Source organism: Colossoma macropomum, unplaced genomic scaffold (genome assembly GCF_904425465.1).
Source record: "Colossoma macropomum unplaced genomic scaffold, Colossoma_macropomum, whole genome shotgun sequence".
NCBI classification, from domain to species: Eukaryota; Metazoa; Chordata; class Actinopteri; order Characiformes; family Serrasalmidae; genus Colossoma; species Colossoma macropomum.
In genome coordinates this window covers 12,418,202-12,434,807 of record NW_023494800.1, presented here as the reverse complement: position 1 = coordinate 12,434,807, position 16,606 = coordinate 12,418,202, and the positions used below count along the sequence as shown (strand labels likewise).

The 16,606-nt window shown below is 40.3% G+C and overlaps 1 protein-coding gene across 1 annotated transcript in view; it reads right to left on the bottom strand.

The window, feature by feature from the left end:
- si:ch73-287m6.1 (RIMS-binding protein 2) overlaps positions 1–14,474 on the bottom strand; it is an 80,523-nt gene extending 66,049 nt beyond the window's left edge. The window contains exons 1-2 of the mRNA XM_036588610.1: positions 14,229–14,474; positions 5,931–6,074 (exon numbers count right to left, since the gene is read on the bottom strand). The gene's annotated coding sequence lies outside the window, so the exon portion shown is untranslated. The remainder of the gene's footprint in view (positions 1–5,930; positions 6,075–14,228) is intronic.
- Between the last annotated feature and the right edge of the window lie 2,132 nt (positions 14,475–16,606).

Below are 16,606 nucleotides of genomic sequence, written 5' to 3'. Positions count from 1 at the left end.
AACAGCGATCACTATTTAATACCATGGAATTGCACGTCAAACAGCTACTGTTGACATTTCATTATCATGTAGCATTTCTGGTTTGATATCATGGTGAAAACGCCAGTGTAATAAGTCCTATTTCCTAGCTCTGGTCTCAAGATTACACAGCTTACCATCTAAGAGTCCAAATTTCTTGGTTCAAGTGCTTTGTAAAATAAATGATGAGGAACAAGCCAGAATCGAGACACTGCGGGAGCTAACTACTGCCTTCAAAAATGAGCAGAACATATCCCAAAGCAGCTATTTGTAGAAATTTTAGTAGCAGGACATGAACAAATGTGATGGAGAATGATCAGCGCAGATGAACATTTTGAAAAGGGAAGCTTTTCTGTGCACCACTGCTTAGCACAATTAGCATTCACTGTTTTTACTGCCTTGGTCCAGTAAACAAGGCTAAAAGCATCTTGTCCTGCACTGAAACTTGGATTCTGGACTTTCTTCTGAGACACTTTCATCACCCTCAGCTTTGGGACACAGTTTACCTTGGCAACTAAAAGGAATCTCAACCTTCAATGTCAGACTCTGAGAGAGTGAGTGAATTTACATGCTGGTATGAATATTAATATTAGGTTTTAGTTTACAGCAGCTGATTCATTCTCATTTGGCAAGAGGCTTGCAGAAATCAATTCTGGAAATGGCTTTCCAGAGTAACTGAGGTCACCATATAATTCCCAGTGGCCATTCAGGCCTTTAATATATGACTTCATCGTACTTTCACGGGCTTCGACTCATTATCCTTGAGACTTCAAATCCACCTTAAGGTTTTTCCACAGAGGAAATACTGGCCAAATTCTCAAAGAACAGTTATCAAACACTACACCTTGACATTATCAAACATTCATATTGCAGTCCCTTTCTCCACACTGTACTCTAACCAGGGATGTGCATTCCAGCTAATTTGATATTCAAGTACCCATAGGGGTTAATGAATAGTTACTTGGTTAACCATGGGAAGGAAAAGAATGTACTTCTGCTGAAATGAATGTAGGACAGTAGGATTAGCTTTTTAGGTTACAGCACTGGTGTTGCACAAAAATTAGCAGCACAGAAATAAATACATTTGAAAATGTTTCATTGTTCAAATATAGCCAAAAAATTGGTAGATTTTGAATGAGTAACAGAGGCTGCTTAGGATGAGCTTATGAGCTAACAGCTAATTGAACGCTGATGAGGACTCATCATCTTACTGGTGGTCTTTTTTTCTTAATGGACAATGTGGCAACATATTATTCTGTCAGAGAAATGTATTTTTACTGTTTCTGGACTTAGCTAACGTCAGGTAAAGGAACTTTTTTTAGCCATGTTAGCGCTAATGCTGTGCTCATATTTAGGCCTTCCTGTTTTTTTAGTTAATATACACACTTCCTTGACAATATGAGCAAACTCACCACATCTTACAGTCTTTTTTAAACGTAAAAGTGGCATTTCACTGAATTGTTGGTCTGTTTTATTTGTCTTCTTGTCAGGGGCGTAATGCCCATTCTAGCTGGGTGGGCATGTGTCCCACCAGATTTTTGATATATGTGTATTTTATATTTTTATTTAATTTTATTTGATTATTTTCATGTAGTTATGGTCATTTTATATTTATACATTTATATTTATATCATTTTTTTATATACATTTTATATGAGTCAAACATGTTCTTCTAATTATGTCATAGATCACACTTCAAAGTCACACACCCCCTTTCCTTATGGTATTGGTTTCTTCCAAAAGTTGCAGGATGAAATCAGTTTGCAACAGCAGATACAGACGCACACAGCACTCTGTGTGAGTCAGTGCTGAACGGTTGACGAACAGTGTGAGAGCAGAGAGTGAAAATGAAATGCAATTAGTTATACACATTAAGTTCATTTAAGAAATATAGAAATGGTTTGCTTTGCAAGATAGTTGGCTATAGCTAGTACCAGTTAAAGTTAGTAGCTATCCCTCTGGTTGTTTGGCCTTCTGGCACGCTAGCTAGTCATAACTTGTGTAGCATGACATCCTATTTAATGTTGATAAAGGAGAGCAGTGTGAATCTTACAGCAGCGAGCAGTCTCATCTGTACTCAGGCGTCTTTCAACGCACTGTGTTTGAAAATACAGCAGTTACCATGTTGGCAGGTTCCTTTTAACTCTGGCTTTATCTATATTCTCAAAATTAATTTAATTGTTGACAGTCTTTTTATGTGAATTTATGCCCCTTAATTTATGCCCCTTTTTGGGTGAAGCAGACAAGATTTAGCTCTTTTCAAGAAAAGTGGCAGCAGTGTAAGCTAGTGTAGAAGTGAGTGAATAAGTGAGTGAATAAGTGAGTGTCATTTTATAACAGGACAAATAATTGACATGAAAACCTCTAAATAAATATACAGTATTTAGCCTAATATAAAGTGGAAGATTACTGATGTACAAAAACTGACTTAGTTTGGAGAAAACGGCGTTATTATTTTTTCTTTTTTCCTGGGGAAGGACCCCCCGCTAACTGTGCCCCCCAGATTTTTGGCTTGCATGATGCCCCTACTTCCTGTGATGGAACGTAACAAATAGCCAAACAGTGACTTCAGTGTTAAAATACTGGCAACTCAAATGGTTAACCGAGTACTCGACAGTACAGATCCATAAAGAAGAACAGGTTTGTACACTTGCGTGACTTAAATCATGAATATATCAATCAATCAAAGAAGCAGAGGGTCAAAGCAGACACTGGCAGGCCTTTTGAAGCTCAGAGACAGGGAGTTGGAATGGAGCTGACCCCCTGCTTTAAACGTCTGTTCCAGTCGATGCAATGGAGAGGATAATAGAGTTATAGGAGCAATATGGGCCAGCTGGAAGAACACTGAGTCTAATTCTGAGTCTAATTCTATTAGAAGAGATGGCAAGGCCCTGGCCAGAACCAGCTGTGCTCAAACAACCCTTTCGCCGTACGTCGCTAGCATCCACGCCCTGCGCTACAGCGTGCTCTTGAATCCTCCACTGAAATGTACATTGGCTTTGCTAATTAAGTAGACTGTAGCCTCTCTCGCCACCGTTATTAGTCTCTATTAATTATCACCCATTGTCATTACACTCATGACTGTTATTATCCTCAAACCAATTATGTTGCGGAAAAGGCTCCTCTGCCACGTCCCATATTTCTGCAGCAGTTGTATTGCCATGACGACGGTGTGGGCAGGTCCAGAGCATCGGTAGGAGCGTGACACTTTCTCCAGAGACAGAAGGTCATTCATCACCACAGGTCGACTCTCTGCGCTGTCAGTCATTGCAGGTCGCCTGGCAACCGGCCACGGGACTCGTGCAACAGACGCTGTCACAAACTATCTGTCTAGCTCATCCCAGTAACACATGACTCATAATTGACTCACAACAGTGCGGCTTATAAACGAGGGTGTTTGATAAACTAGAGGCTGGACACAAGCCAGCCTGCGCATACTCTATTTTCCACGCTCTGTTTCAGACGCTTTGTGTTGGATCCAGGATTGGAGGCACATGAGTAGCGCACTGTGTTAAGGACGGTAGTGTGCTGTGTGCTAATTCAGTGCTGTTCAAACTTTAATGCTAAAACACATTCAAATGTGCATACTTTCTAAGTCATATGACATTCCTATCATATTTGCATGCACAATGCATCATGCATGGACACTCAGTATATACATTGGCCTGTGTATTAATAATACAGTGTCCGTAGTGAATAACTGATGCCATATTTATATATTGCAGCAATGTAATGTGTCAGTGTTAGGTAGCCAAACAAAAATCTAGTCTGAAACAACGTGAGTAATTTACATTATATAGTTGAACCCTTAAGAATATGCTTTTATTCAAGTTGTGCCTAAACTGGCACATTTACAGACATGTTTATTAAGGTGCATTGCAACTGTAAATCTAAACTGAAGTCTTTACTGTCTTTACTTTACTGTCATTCTTTCTCATTGATTGCGTGAGGAAGGAAATATACAGTAGAGAGCCCTCAAGTTTGTCTAGACCTTCAAAGAAGGCCTCAAATTTTCTTTAGTTCACTTTTATGCAAAATAATCATCATGCTTATCATGTGGGTATTGGAGTAATACTTTTATTTAATTGTTAAATTTTGTTCAAAACAGAACTGTTATATTCTTGAAAGGTTGAATGGAAAATTGTCAAGTCAGGATTTTACTAGTGGGCAGATACAGCCAAGCAAGCTCTACTACTGTTTAGGACTTCAGGAGCTGCAAAAAGCCCTCACACTTCACACTACCTACCAACATAATTAAGAAGTCACAGTTTAATCAACCAATCGTGACTGTGAGTATGAGTGGCAGTCGAACCAGGTTTCAGTCAGTTGTTTGTTAGAAATGGAAATCAGCAGTCATAGGTCTATTAACTAACTGAGTCACTGTAAAATGGCATACAAGGTAACATATGTTAATATCTATTAAAAGCTTCAAATAAAACATACAGAATATCTTCAGAATATATATCAGAATATATTTAATCAAAAAATGCTAATGTGCACCAGTGTTAGCATAGAAATATACAGTAGAGGTGCTAGCAAAAATTAGCATTATCATAGTGGTATATTGTTCTTGAGCATCCATACTAGCATTCAGCTTGACATTTATGGCCTGAACTGAAGGCCTAGCTGTAATAGTCACGGTTCAAAATACAGCACCTGCAATTACAGTGTTACAATTAGCACAACACAACATCAGCGTACAAGCAGGTGGTGACAACAGTGGAAAAGTCAATACAATAATACACACAATAAACTATTTAGTACACATAGGACAAGACAATAGACAATCTGTATGGAATAGTGGAGAATAATACAGACAAACGAATGCAATGGCAATGAGGAGGACAGATAGACAGGGTGTGCCCTGCCTCACTTTGTGCATGTCACATCCCTTTATAGCAAAAAAACGATCTGCAGTCACAGATGACAGTGACAACAAGCACCACTATGGTCAGTCAGTTTTCCATTATCCATCTGCCAGTGGGACGGTTGTCAGGGAAACAATAGATTCAACATCATGCCACTTGGGACCTTGGAAAACCTTGAAAGACTTCCTCCACTCTTTTTCTTCTCCATGCTCTTAAGCCCAGAGCACAGTGACCCAGTGTTCTCCAGCAGTCAAATGATGGGTTGGTGTGCTCTACCTGTGTGTGACTGCAGTGAGTCTCTAGAATGTTCTCCCCCATTCACACTGTTCCAGAATGTTCTCTCCCATTCGCACTGTTCTAGAATGGTCTCCTCTATTCACACCATGTTAGAATGTTCTTCATTCACACTGTTCCAGAATGTTCTCTCCCATTCACACTGTTCTAGAATTGTCTCCTCTATTCACACCATTTTAGAATGTCCTTCATTCACACTGTTACACGATGTTCTCCCTCATTCACACTGTTCCAGAAAGTTCTTTCATTCATACTGTTCTAGAACGTTCTTCATTCACACTGTTCCGGAATGTTCTCCCGATTTACATTTTTCTAGAATGTTCTCTCCCATTCACACTGGTGTAGAACATCCTCTCTCATTTACACTGCTCCAAAATGTTCTCCCCAATTCACGCTGTTTTAGACGATTCTTCATTTGTGCCGTTCCAGAATGTTCTCCTCCTTTTACACTGTTCTACGCCACCCCCATTCATACTATTCCAGAACATTCTCCTGATTCACACTACCGTAAAATGTTTTCCTTCATTCACACTGGTTCAGACTGTTCCCCTCCATTCACACTGGTTCAGACTGTTCCCCTCCATTCACACTGGTTCAGACTGTTCCCCTCCATTCACACTGGTTCAGACTGTTTTCCTCCATTCACACTGGTTCATGTGACTTGTCAGTTCTACCTGACCTATCCATGCTCCGCCCACAATGCCCAGACCAGGACTGCAACACGCACGACATTAAGACCTGCAAACTCACCAGAGATCTGTAGTGCTGCTTCTGCTGCTTCAAAGCGGCCACCTCTAGCTTTAGGGCTCTGTTCTTCTCCTCCAGCAGGCGGAAACGGTTCACGTTGTGAGCCGAATGAGTGGACAGGTGCAAGGGAAGGACGTCATGTTTCAGCTGAGGGGAAAAACAGAAGAAAAACGAAGGGAAATGTATTCAGTACTGAGGAAGTCAAGCAGAAATGCATCAATAAGAGCTAAATGAACATGTTCCTGTAAGAGGCACAACTGGTAGGCATAGAGCCATTGAGGGAGCTCTGAAGGGGGTTAGGGGGGTTGGGTGCTCATCTACAACTTATAGAGTAAAAACAAAGAGAACAGCAGCAATCAGGCAAAAAAAATCAATGCTCAGGAGAAACACCCTGTGATGGGTTCTTTACGTTTTATCGCTAACACATAAGGCTTAACACATGCAGAGCCAGATTCAGTGTAGCAAGCACTTGCTGCTGTGTCCTGATGGCTGCCAGCACTGCGGTACTGCCAGAAATACCAGCGTGGGAGTGCTGTAATCAAACCGAAGCTGTGAGCTGAGCTTTGGGAGTGTTGCGCTGGCAAACCAGTCCGTCTTTCCACCCATGTCCATTACTGATCATTTATTAATGACTACTATGCAGTAGTGTCAAACGCTGCCAGGAGGCCTTCACAAAGAGAGCTCTCACGCCTTTCAACTTCTTTTTTAATAGATCATAGAGAGATGTGTGAAAAATAAGACTCACACTGCTAAAAAGAACAGATAGCATCAACCAGTCTCTTATAACCGAGACTAATTGGTCCAAGCAAGTCAGATCTAGTTTGTGGTTACCTGAGGCATCTTCAGCTTTAGTTGATTAGTTGTTCACAAGCTATTCAAGTAGCAAACTCTTTCTCTTCATCTGTCATATATTAGATTGATGATTGATGCTTATACGAGACACTATTAAGTCATAAATGCATTCCTAGTGATTATTGACCTCCATTTCATCAATTTTTTTTCAGAGAGGAATAAAATACCAAAATATAACAAACTACATTTTATTATGTTATCCTTCTGTTGTCAACAAAACGCTTTGAGAATTTTTCACTTTCATTGAAGTTTGCAGATCATTTTGTAACCCAATGAATGTACAAACAGTTAGAAAAACACCCTTGCATTCAAAAGGGGGGCTGATTTTCAAAAAAATCTAAACTGGAACAAAATCATTATTAAATTTTCATTATTCATTATTTGAAACATCTTTTGCAGTTACAAATGATCTGTGTATATATCTATATCTAGAGCCATATTCAGATATGAGTTAATCAGAAGGACATATAAAATGTCTACATGTATCCTCAATGGTAAAACTCTCGGACATTTGTGTGATTGTGCACATACTTTTGATTCGATGGTACAGTCAGTGTTAGCACTTTAGGCTTGTATGTTTTTAATCCACTCTCAGAAGCAAAGGTATGAAACGGTGACCAGGGCAGTTTCCATCTTGTCACTGGGGTGGTACCTTCAAGGGTACATCTCAGTACATTTAGAAAGGGAACATAATTGTACCATAATCCACTGAAATTATATTTTCTACGTTGTATTGACTCCACACACCCCGTCTCGTCTCCAGGCCTTTTATATTATTGTTCTGTTTTAAAACATCAGGTTATGAAAAGATACAAATGCTTACTTTTCACCTTGAAAAAACTTATTTAAGGTGCACAACTGGATCTTAAATCCACTGTTGTACTGTTGCATGAAGGAACATTTGCATTGTTTGTACCTTGATGAACAAAAAATGCACCTGCACAGTGTCATTATTTCTAACGGTGTAGTTAAAAACAATGAACGAGAAAAGACAATTAAATTGTTAATCACAATTATTTACTTGCCAATTAACCGTCAGCTAAAATCTTATGACTGTGAAAGTCCTATGCTGTTATAATCGCACCTTTAATCAGCCTGAGGGATCTGTGATCTACAGCGTAGAGAGGCTGGACAAAGAGTGCTACCAAGTAAATGGTTGAGAAACTCTTCCAAAGCATCTATTGTTTTCTGATTTAGGAAGTGTAAAAGATATATGTGCACACTAGGAGACTAAATACAAACAACAGCAGCAGTCAAAAACCTATATTTTCCAACACAAGGAGAAATCTGTTTAGAAAATCATGGGCATGTGGATCCAAATGGCACTAAAATTAATTTTCTCAGAGAAGAGAAAAACACTGACATGGTTGAACCTGTGAAAGAGGAAATTACCCCAGGACCCAATGTAAATTTACTCTGGATCAAGCTTAAGGCAGGTTCTGTAGCCTTGTTTTACAAAGTCCAAGTTTTACAGCCAAACAAATACATGTTTGAAAGAGTAAACATAAACACTTATGCCATCTTTCAGAGCTGATGGATGAAGTCTGATCGTGAGCTCAAAGCTGAAGAACAGCGTTGAAGTCCAATACACACACAGCATTGTTGTACTGTTTTGTAACTTCATGCCATGGCGATTTATTTAAAAAAAAAACACTGTGCCACTTTACCTGAAAATATGAACATACATCATCTAGAAGACGAAAGATATTTAAATCCTTCATTTCATCAAGAATGTAGTTGGCGTCAGCGTCGCTCCAAATGTGTTTTGCTGCCATGTCGTGGCAACGCTGCTTGCTTATTTCCAATACTGCCTTCTGTTTCACACATGCACAGACTAAGAAATCTGAAAGAAATCGGAGTAAGAGTTTACAAGCGCTGAAATCTGATTGCTGAGCTAAAATCCAGCTCTTTTTTGTCTGATTTCTTATTCAGATTTCTAGACCTTACTCCGATCTAATAAATCGGAGTATACTGTTTACATGACCATTTGAATAATCAGATAACTGCAGAAATCTGATTATGATCGGATTATTGGGTGCATGTAAACGCACTCGTTGTTACTTCTCAACAAATCCATTTCTTCTTCTTCTGTGTCTTCTTGTAGTGTTAAATTAAAAAAAAGCACATTTGACTTGATGTGAAGGTTTCAGTGTGTTAAAGCCTTAAAACTTGTGTATAAAAAGACCTCACGTATGAAAAGACCTCACAACAACGAAACATTAAACTATAATTAAGAACACAAAATACTGTTTCTGATGATGCCGTTTCTCTGGTCAAATCCCTGCTGCGTAAATGAAGTAAATCCAGGCTCAGCATGCACAGTGCTCATGCATACAAAATGGAAAGAAAAACCCTATCGATTCTACTTATTGATTTTATGGCCATTATCAATATTTTCAAGTGGTCCCAGCCCTACATTCAAGGGTTAAACATTCACAACTGGTCAGAATGCAGACCTATTTGAAAGCACCTGTCCTGCCCTTGTTATTAAATTGGTAAAATTCAATATCAAAGGCAGTACAAGTCTATTCAAATAGGCTTATTTTACAATTTACTGCTCATTGCTTTCTGACAGTCCAAAAAGAGCACTTATACAATTTCCAACCAATTTTATTTATCAGAGAACTGATTTGACAAAGCCATCACTTTTTGAATAGGAATACCAGAGAGAAAGCTTCCCAGTATATGAGAGTAAGTGACCTGGGCACATTTCAGGCTAATAAGGATTCATACTAAGGCCTGAACACTGCAGCAGCACAGGAAGCTCTATAATCCTGAAAGTGCCTTTTGTAATAGCACTGAGAAGTAGCCATACAGTGTTGGCTGTGAGCTCATCATGTGCGGACGGATGACTCAGGGGAGCGCTACTGCCTGCTCCCATTACCTTCCCCTTCGCTGGAGATGTCTCTTACACTTTCCCCTCCAACCCTTTGACTGCACTTCTGTTATCCAGCAATGTACTGAAAATGCTGCCCTTAGGTTATGGTGATCATACAGCAGGTGAGGGTTTCTTATAATCACATGAAAAGAAGCAACGAGTAGTAATCAGAGCCACTGTTCAGCTTCAAATCCAGACTGGGGTCAGATGTGGCTGCTGAACCACAAAAAGCAACATTTAACCACAGCCAGGTCCTTCAAGCTCCAGTGACAGTAAATGTAAGATCTAAGCATAGACAATGGCAACTGTACTCTTCCACTTGGACAGCTTTTACTCACTATGCTCTCCTGCCAAGCTTGACCTCACTCCCTGTACTTCGTTTCTGTCATTCTTCTCCAACCATGTCTTTGACAGATATTTTCCCTTTGTCCATTACTCCCCGTTCACGGCAGGACGTCCACATACAACTACACACCAAAGCTTTTTGAAAAAAGAGACTTTTATCCAGTTATCCAGCCTTGGGGAAAAAAACTATCATCATATGTAAGCAACTCTGTGATCTAGTGAATCAAGACAAGGTTAAGTCCACTTAATTAATTGGCAGACAAACGCTCAGGCCTACACTTTTTGGCCACATTACCAGCTTCACCCACCATTTAGCTGCACTTTGTAAGTTTGTGGCTGTGATTCACCTGTAACTACACAATTTACAAAGCCATCCACTACTGTGTCCATCAGTGGAAAGGGAGCACCATAGGACCACCACTGACCAGATACTGAGGTATGAGTGTATCAGGCATGGCAGTATTGCTGGGGTTCTTGCGAACCTCAGTATCGCTGCTGGCTTGAGAACAGCATATGAACCAAAATATCCAGCTAATAGTGGTCAGAAAACAACCATTATAGTCAGAAACCAACCACTGATGAAGCTAGAGGATGGCTAACACAAATGGGAAAAGATAAGCTATAGTACAGGGTGATACAGCAAAAAATATAATAATATCATACCAAGACAGTTTAAAAAGAGCTACAATTAAAAATTACTATCAAAAACTATGAATACAATTATTTTTATTCAACATTTCAGATACTGCATTGCACTAATTATTTTGTAAAGAAACATGCAGTTGTTCAGTGCTCATTAAGTACTGACGATATCTACAATATGCTCAGAAAAGCATTCTGTGATGTTATGTGAAGTAATATCGTCCCCACTAAGCTTCAGTATCTAACTGTTCATCCACAGGATGTACCAACATGTAGGTGTTTTTAACAGAGTGGTCAATCATTGTATATTTAGTTAAAACTCCTCAGAAACACTGCTGTGCCTGATACATCCATATGAGAGTAACACACACTCATAACATTCCACCATGTTGGGGTCACTGCTGTGCTGAGAATGGTCCACCATCCATATAAAATCTGGGCAGCGGTCATTCTATGGTTGTCCCTTTCCTTTTATGGACAGGGTAGAAGGGGGAAAACTGCAGCAACATATGAGTTACAGTCAGTAATCGTATACCTATAAAGTACACCTTTGGTAGGTGTACCTGATCAAATTGGCCCGTGAGTGCAAATACAAAGTAAGTGTACACACACTGTAAATTATATACATTTTTTTATAATTTATATAAGTTATTTTTGTGCACCATATTGGCACTGATCTATTTCCAAACCCAGACTACCAACACTGGATAGACAACAGATTGATATACTCTTGGATCATGGACATGTGTGTATGTGTGTGTCTGTTGATCTTGCAAGAATCTTCCATAATCCCAACAAACACAGTGCTGCACACTACTACAAACAGTCACAAGGCTGTGTGGCTGTCAGCCTTCCAGCTGGCAATCATGCTATGCTACATCACCACAGAGAGCCAGTCAAACTGCCACCCCACCAACCAGCAAAAAGGCCTGGGAGCCGGCCAATGGAGCTGCTGGAACGTGCAGCTAATCGCACAGCTCAAGACATCCATCGGCTAATAATTCAACCAGTTAAGAGCAACTGAGAAAGCCGTATAGCCTTTAAGGTGCGAGCTAATCAATCAAACAATCAGTCAATGAATCACCCCGATAACTGACACCCTAATAGCACACTGCTTTCGAGAAAGACTTAAAGGGATACTCCGGCACTTTTCAACCTGATCTCTATCGTTTGTATCTGTAGCATAAGGCTGTTTACCATGCACAATCGTTTCTAAGCATTTTCCTGTACATAGAAAATAGCAGGAAAGATTCAAAAACTACTTCTAAAAGAATCTAATGGAAAGTGACTCAGGCTCACTGGTTTCTTAAAGTCTTTTTTGAGTTAACGGGTTTTAGGTTCTTTTACTAAATACAGGGAAATCAGTGGTAATCGACCATATGCTACAGCAGTGGGGAAACCCTCAAGGCTCTCTAGGCCAGAGAAGGCCTAATGGATTCTGTAAAATTAAAAAATACATGTCTGTAATGTTTTGTTAATTTTTGTTTAATATAATTATCATACTTGTATTTAAACTCTGCACAAGTTGTAGTAATACTCTTGTTTTATTGTTATATTTTGGTTGGAGACTAAAGGGTTACAAAGGGTTGTTTTTTCCTCTTCCATGCAGTTAACCAATAATCCATTTATTAACCCTTACAGACACTCAAATATGAAAAATAGTCGCAATGCACATCCCTAGTATCTAGCTAGATACAGCAAAGTTATCTCCCACTGGTTAGAACTGCCTAATGTGTCGGATCAACCACTAGAATAATCAAGTAGGGTCTCTGCATTAGGGGAAGGTAGGCAGCCACTGAGGGCAACCATGAGCCAAGGGACCCATTAAAATAGTGTACATGTTGATATATATATATATATGTGTGTGTGTGTATTTGTATACGTGTGTGTGTGTGTGTGTGTGTGTGTGTGTGTGTTGGAAATAGCTGTTATGTTATTTTCAGTCATTTTAATGTAGCCCAACTCCCTGGTCAGGGTTATAATGGACTATTGCATATTGTTATGTGCTGACACAACTGCGTAAAGACTGACTAATATGAAAAAGACAATTAAGTGATAATGTACATTATGGAGAGGAGGTCCTTTGGTGTGATTTCCTGAAGTGTTGAGAAAGAATATCAAATAAAATCAGCCAAGTGCAGCAGAGAAATGCAAAAAGAGGGAGGAAAGCAAAAAGTTTATTGCTACACTCCCAAAGATAGAGTGCTGCACAGACCAGACATAATCCCCACCGTAATGTTAGTATAGATAGCTCCAGTGTTGTGGTAATTACTCAAAAAATTACAACTAATTACTTATATGAATACGTAATGGGATTGCATTACTTATTACTTCCTGGGAAAAAAGTAATCTTGTTACTCATTACTTTACTTCTCCATTACTCTGTACCAAATTATCTCACTATATTGGCAGATAATTTTGCTTGTTTCAGGTATCTTTCCTAAAATGAGCAAAATAATCCAATGCCAATATAGTGAGATAATAATAACAAGATAGCATTTCTTGTAGTGTACACGGCTGCATCACTAATTTAAACGTGCATTCAGGCCCCCCCGCCCCATTCCTGTGTTTCAAGTAGGACCCCAGAATCGCTAAATTCACCCCTGAGCATAATTAGTAAGTGACAAAAGAATCAACCAATCACATTTTAATGTCCAACAAGTGGGACCAATTTTCATGAAAAAAGGTCACTCTGGGCCTTTTGGCCTCTGGAAGTATTTTACAAGCTTCGAATATCCAGATTTTATCTAGCATGGCTGAAAAATGTTACCTAGAATCCCACAGGGGTGCTAGCAGAAATGAGCATGATCGTAGAGTTGATTTTTCATCACATTTTACATTTATCGCACAAATTGAAGCCCTAGCGTTCACCATTCTGTAACAGACGCATGAGACAGAGCCCAGGTTGTAAAAAAGCTGGAGTATTCCTTTAACTGTGCCTCATTTTTTGTAAATGAAGTGAGTGGAGACTTGTCACTCCTGCTGGGTGTTTGCCATCCTGGGAACGGAGAGACTGCAGTAACTGTGAAACATGGCCTCAGTCCACCAACACACACGTTCACAATGTGTAGCATGCCAGTCTTGATTATAGCACCTGGATGGCCGAGCGTGACCTTGACCAGTTACACAAATATTGCCTGGAGTGCCCACATTATCTCTCTCACTCATTGATTCTCTCTTTACTCTGTTGCTCTCTCGCCCTCACACACACATAGAGCTGCTCCCAGTGAATTAGCATGGACCAGCACCTTCTTCTGATTTAAACAGCTCACACTGCTCACCTCAAGCCACTGCAGCATTACAAAAGCCACACACTCAGTCTGAATCAAGCTAGAGTTGAGTGTGTGTGTGTGTGTGAGTGTGTGTGTGCGTGTGTGTCTGTGTGTGTGTGTGTGCCAGAAGCTAAGGAGGGGCAACCGCGCGTCATCGCAACCGCTCAGCATCACACACACACACACACACACACACACACACACACACACACTAAAGCAGCAACAGCATCATTCACATTCAAGCACATGCTCACCGCCTCCGCGTTTTAACCGTGTTAACAGCACTGTCAGCGTGTGTGTGCGGTACTGTACCTCCAAGAAGGCAACAGCTTCCCTTCTTCCCGTCTTCTCTTCTCCCTTTATCCTCTCACATCATCACACCACCAGCTGCCAGGACTGTGGCAATGACGACACGTCTGTGGTGTGCGTGTGCCCCCCAGCCCACTGCTGCAGCTAGTCTTACAGCTGGAGATCACTCAGTGAGAACATCTCTGGGCTGGGAGAGCCAAAGCATGGAATCTCTCTCTCTCTCTCACTCTCTCTCTCACACTCTCTCTCCTGCACACGCACACCCCGGCTCACGCGCATGCTCACTTTCTCATACTCAATGCACACACACACACACACACACACACACGCCCCCTCCCCGTCTCCTGCCCTGCGCGCTCGCGCTGGAGGCGAGCACTCATATCACTGATGAGTAAACGTTTTCTTTACTCAGACTCGTTCCTGGACTGGACTGTTTAATCATCTGACCGTCCTTCTACACAGCGCACAGCAAAGCTCCAGGACACAAATACACGCAAATGAACGATTCTCATGTTCATCATGTCTCCGTCTACTCTTGCCTTTTCTCCTTCACTTACCCCCTTCTTCCGTTTCTCCCCCCTCTCAGCCCCAGCTTTTTCTAACCTGGAGGGAGTGTTTTTTAAACACCCCCGTGTGTCCAGTTAAAGAAACAGTTCGGCGACAAATCATATTCACCATTTCTTCGCTTACCCTAGATGTAGTCAATCAGCTAAGACATTTTTGTTTCCAAATGTTGCTTCTTTGGTTGTGCGCTGTCGCCATTAGGCTAATGTTGCTAAGAAGCAATAGAAATCAATAGTCACCCAAATCTTTTCCGTAAATAGACCCCAAACCTTCTCTCAAACCACGTCCAGGTCTTCATTGCCATGTTTACCATGGTTACCATGTAGCTTAATGTTGCGGGCAGTCATTTTAGACAACATAGTACAATTTGTGTTACTTTTAAAGGGCCTATATCATGGAAAACTTCACCTTTCTCACATTTTAACATTAAAAAGTTAAATGTAACACATAGACATTGCTAAAGTTTCACTGCTCACTCCCCAGGTCATACGCTCTATATGTAGCTGCAAAAATAGCCCATTTTGAATTCACTGTTTCTGTGTTGTCAAGATAAACCAACACGTTTACATATATCTGCCTATTTAGCCTACAGCACTTTAACTCTGCCCAAGCACAATACAGAGCAGCCAATCGCAACATGGGTAATTTTCATATATCAGCCTTAAAGGCACAGAAACAAAATCAGCCCGTTTAATTCTAGGGGAGAAGGAGAGGTTGGACAGTGGTCATGTAAAAATTGTGATTATAATTGGACCTCAGGGCGGAGGTATGAAATGCAAGAAAAATGTAGGACATGGGCCCTTTAAACTGTGTTACTCTGTTACCCTAGTGTTGACACAGGCAGTGTGCTCATATTTGTTCATATTGTATGTGTGAGAGATGCTGTGTTGTTATGGCCTAAATCTGCTGGTGTAAAGTAGTGGATTCCCCATCTGGGCGAGCACACCACACTGTTAGAAATGAATGGACTGTGCAGGTACGTTTTTTGTTCATCAAGGTACAAACAATGTAAATGTACCCTCAAAGGTACAACAGTGGTTTTAAGGACCAATTGTGCACCTTAAGTAAGTTTTTCCAGTTGAAAAGTATGTATTTGTACCTTTTCATAACCTAAAGTTTTAAAACAAAACAATAAAATAAAAAGCCTGGAGACGAGACGGGGTGTGTGGAGTCAATACATACTTATGATATGAAAATATGATTCCAGTGGATTATGGTGTCCCCTGACTAAAGGTACTGAGATGTACCCTTGAGGGTACCACCCCAGTGACAGTTTAGTGCCTTTTTTTCTGAGAGTGCACACTACATTAATAAGAGTGCTTGGGCCAGACTCCTAACATGTTTGATGTGGCCCACCAAAAACTCCCTACTCTGTAAACCCTCAGCCTAAGAGAAAATGTGTTTTTAAACAGCTTCTTATTTTTCTTTTAAAACTTTAAAAGTTTTATATAGAGTCAGTTTCCCAGACAGGGGTTATGCCTGTGTCCTGGACTACTTTTTTCTTTCAATGGAGAATTTCCATTAAGAGTGCTGTGTAGTCCAGGACTAGGCTTAGTCCCTGTCCTGGAAACTGACCCGATAGTGTAATCTAAAATGTAAAATGTCTATGACCCATGGCACTGTACAGTTGTCACTGAATGCGAAGCGGATGTTACTTCTTATACATGACAGTTACAAGCTAATGCGTAACAGGTGGTGATACATGGGGAGCCCACCAGTGTGAAAAATGTATTTTTATTGAATTTAAATATAAAGCAGTGTGCCTTGTTTGTAAAGAAACCATTTGAATATTTAAAGAATACAGTTTTTCCATGTAT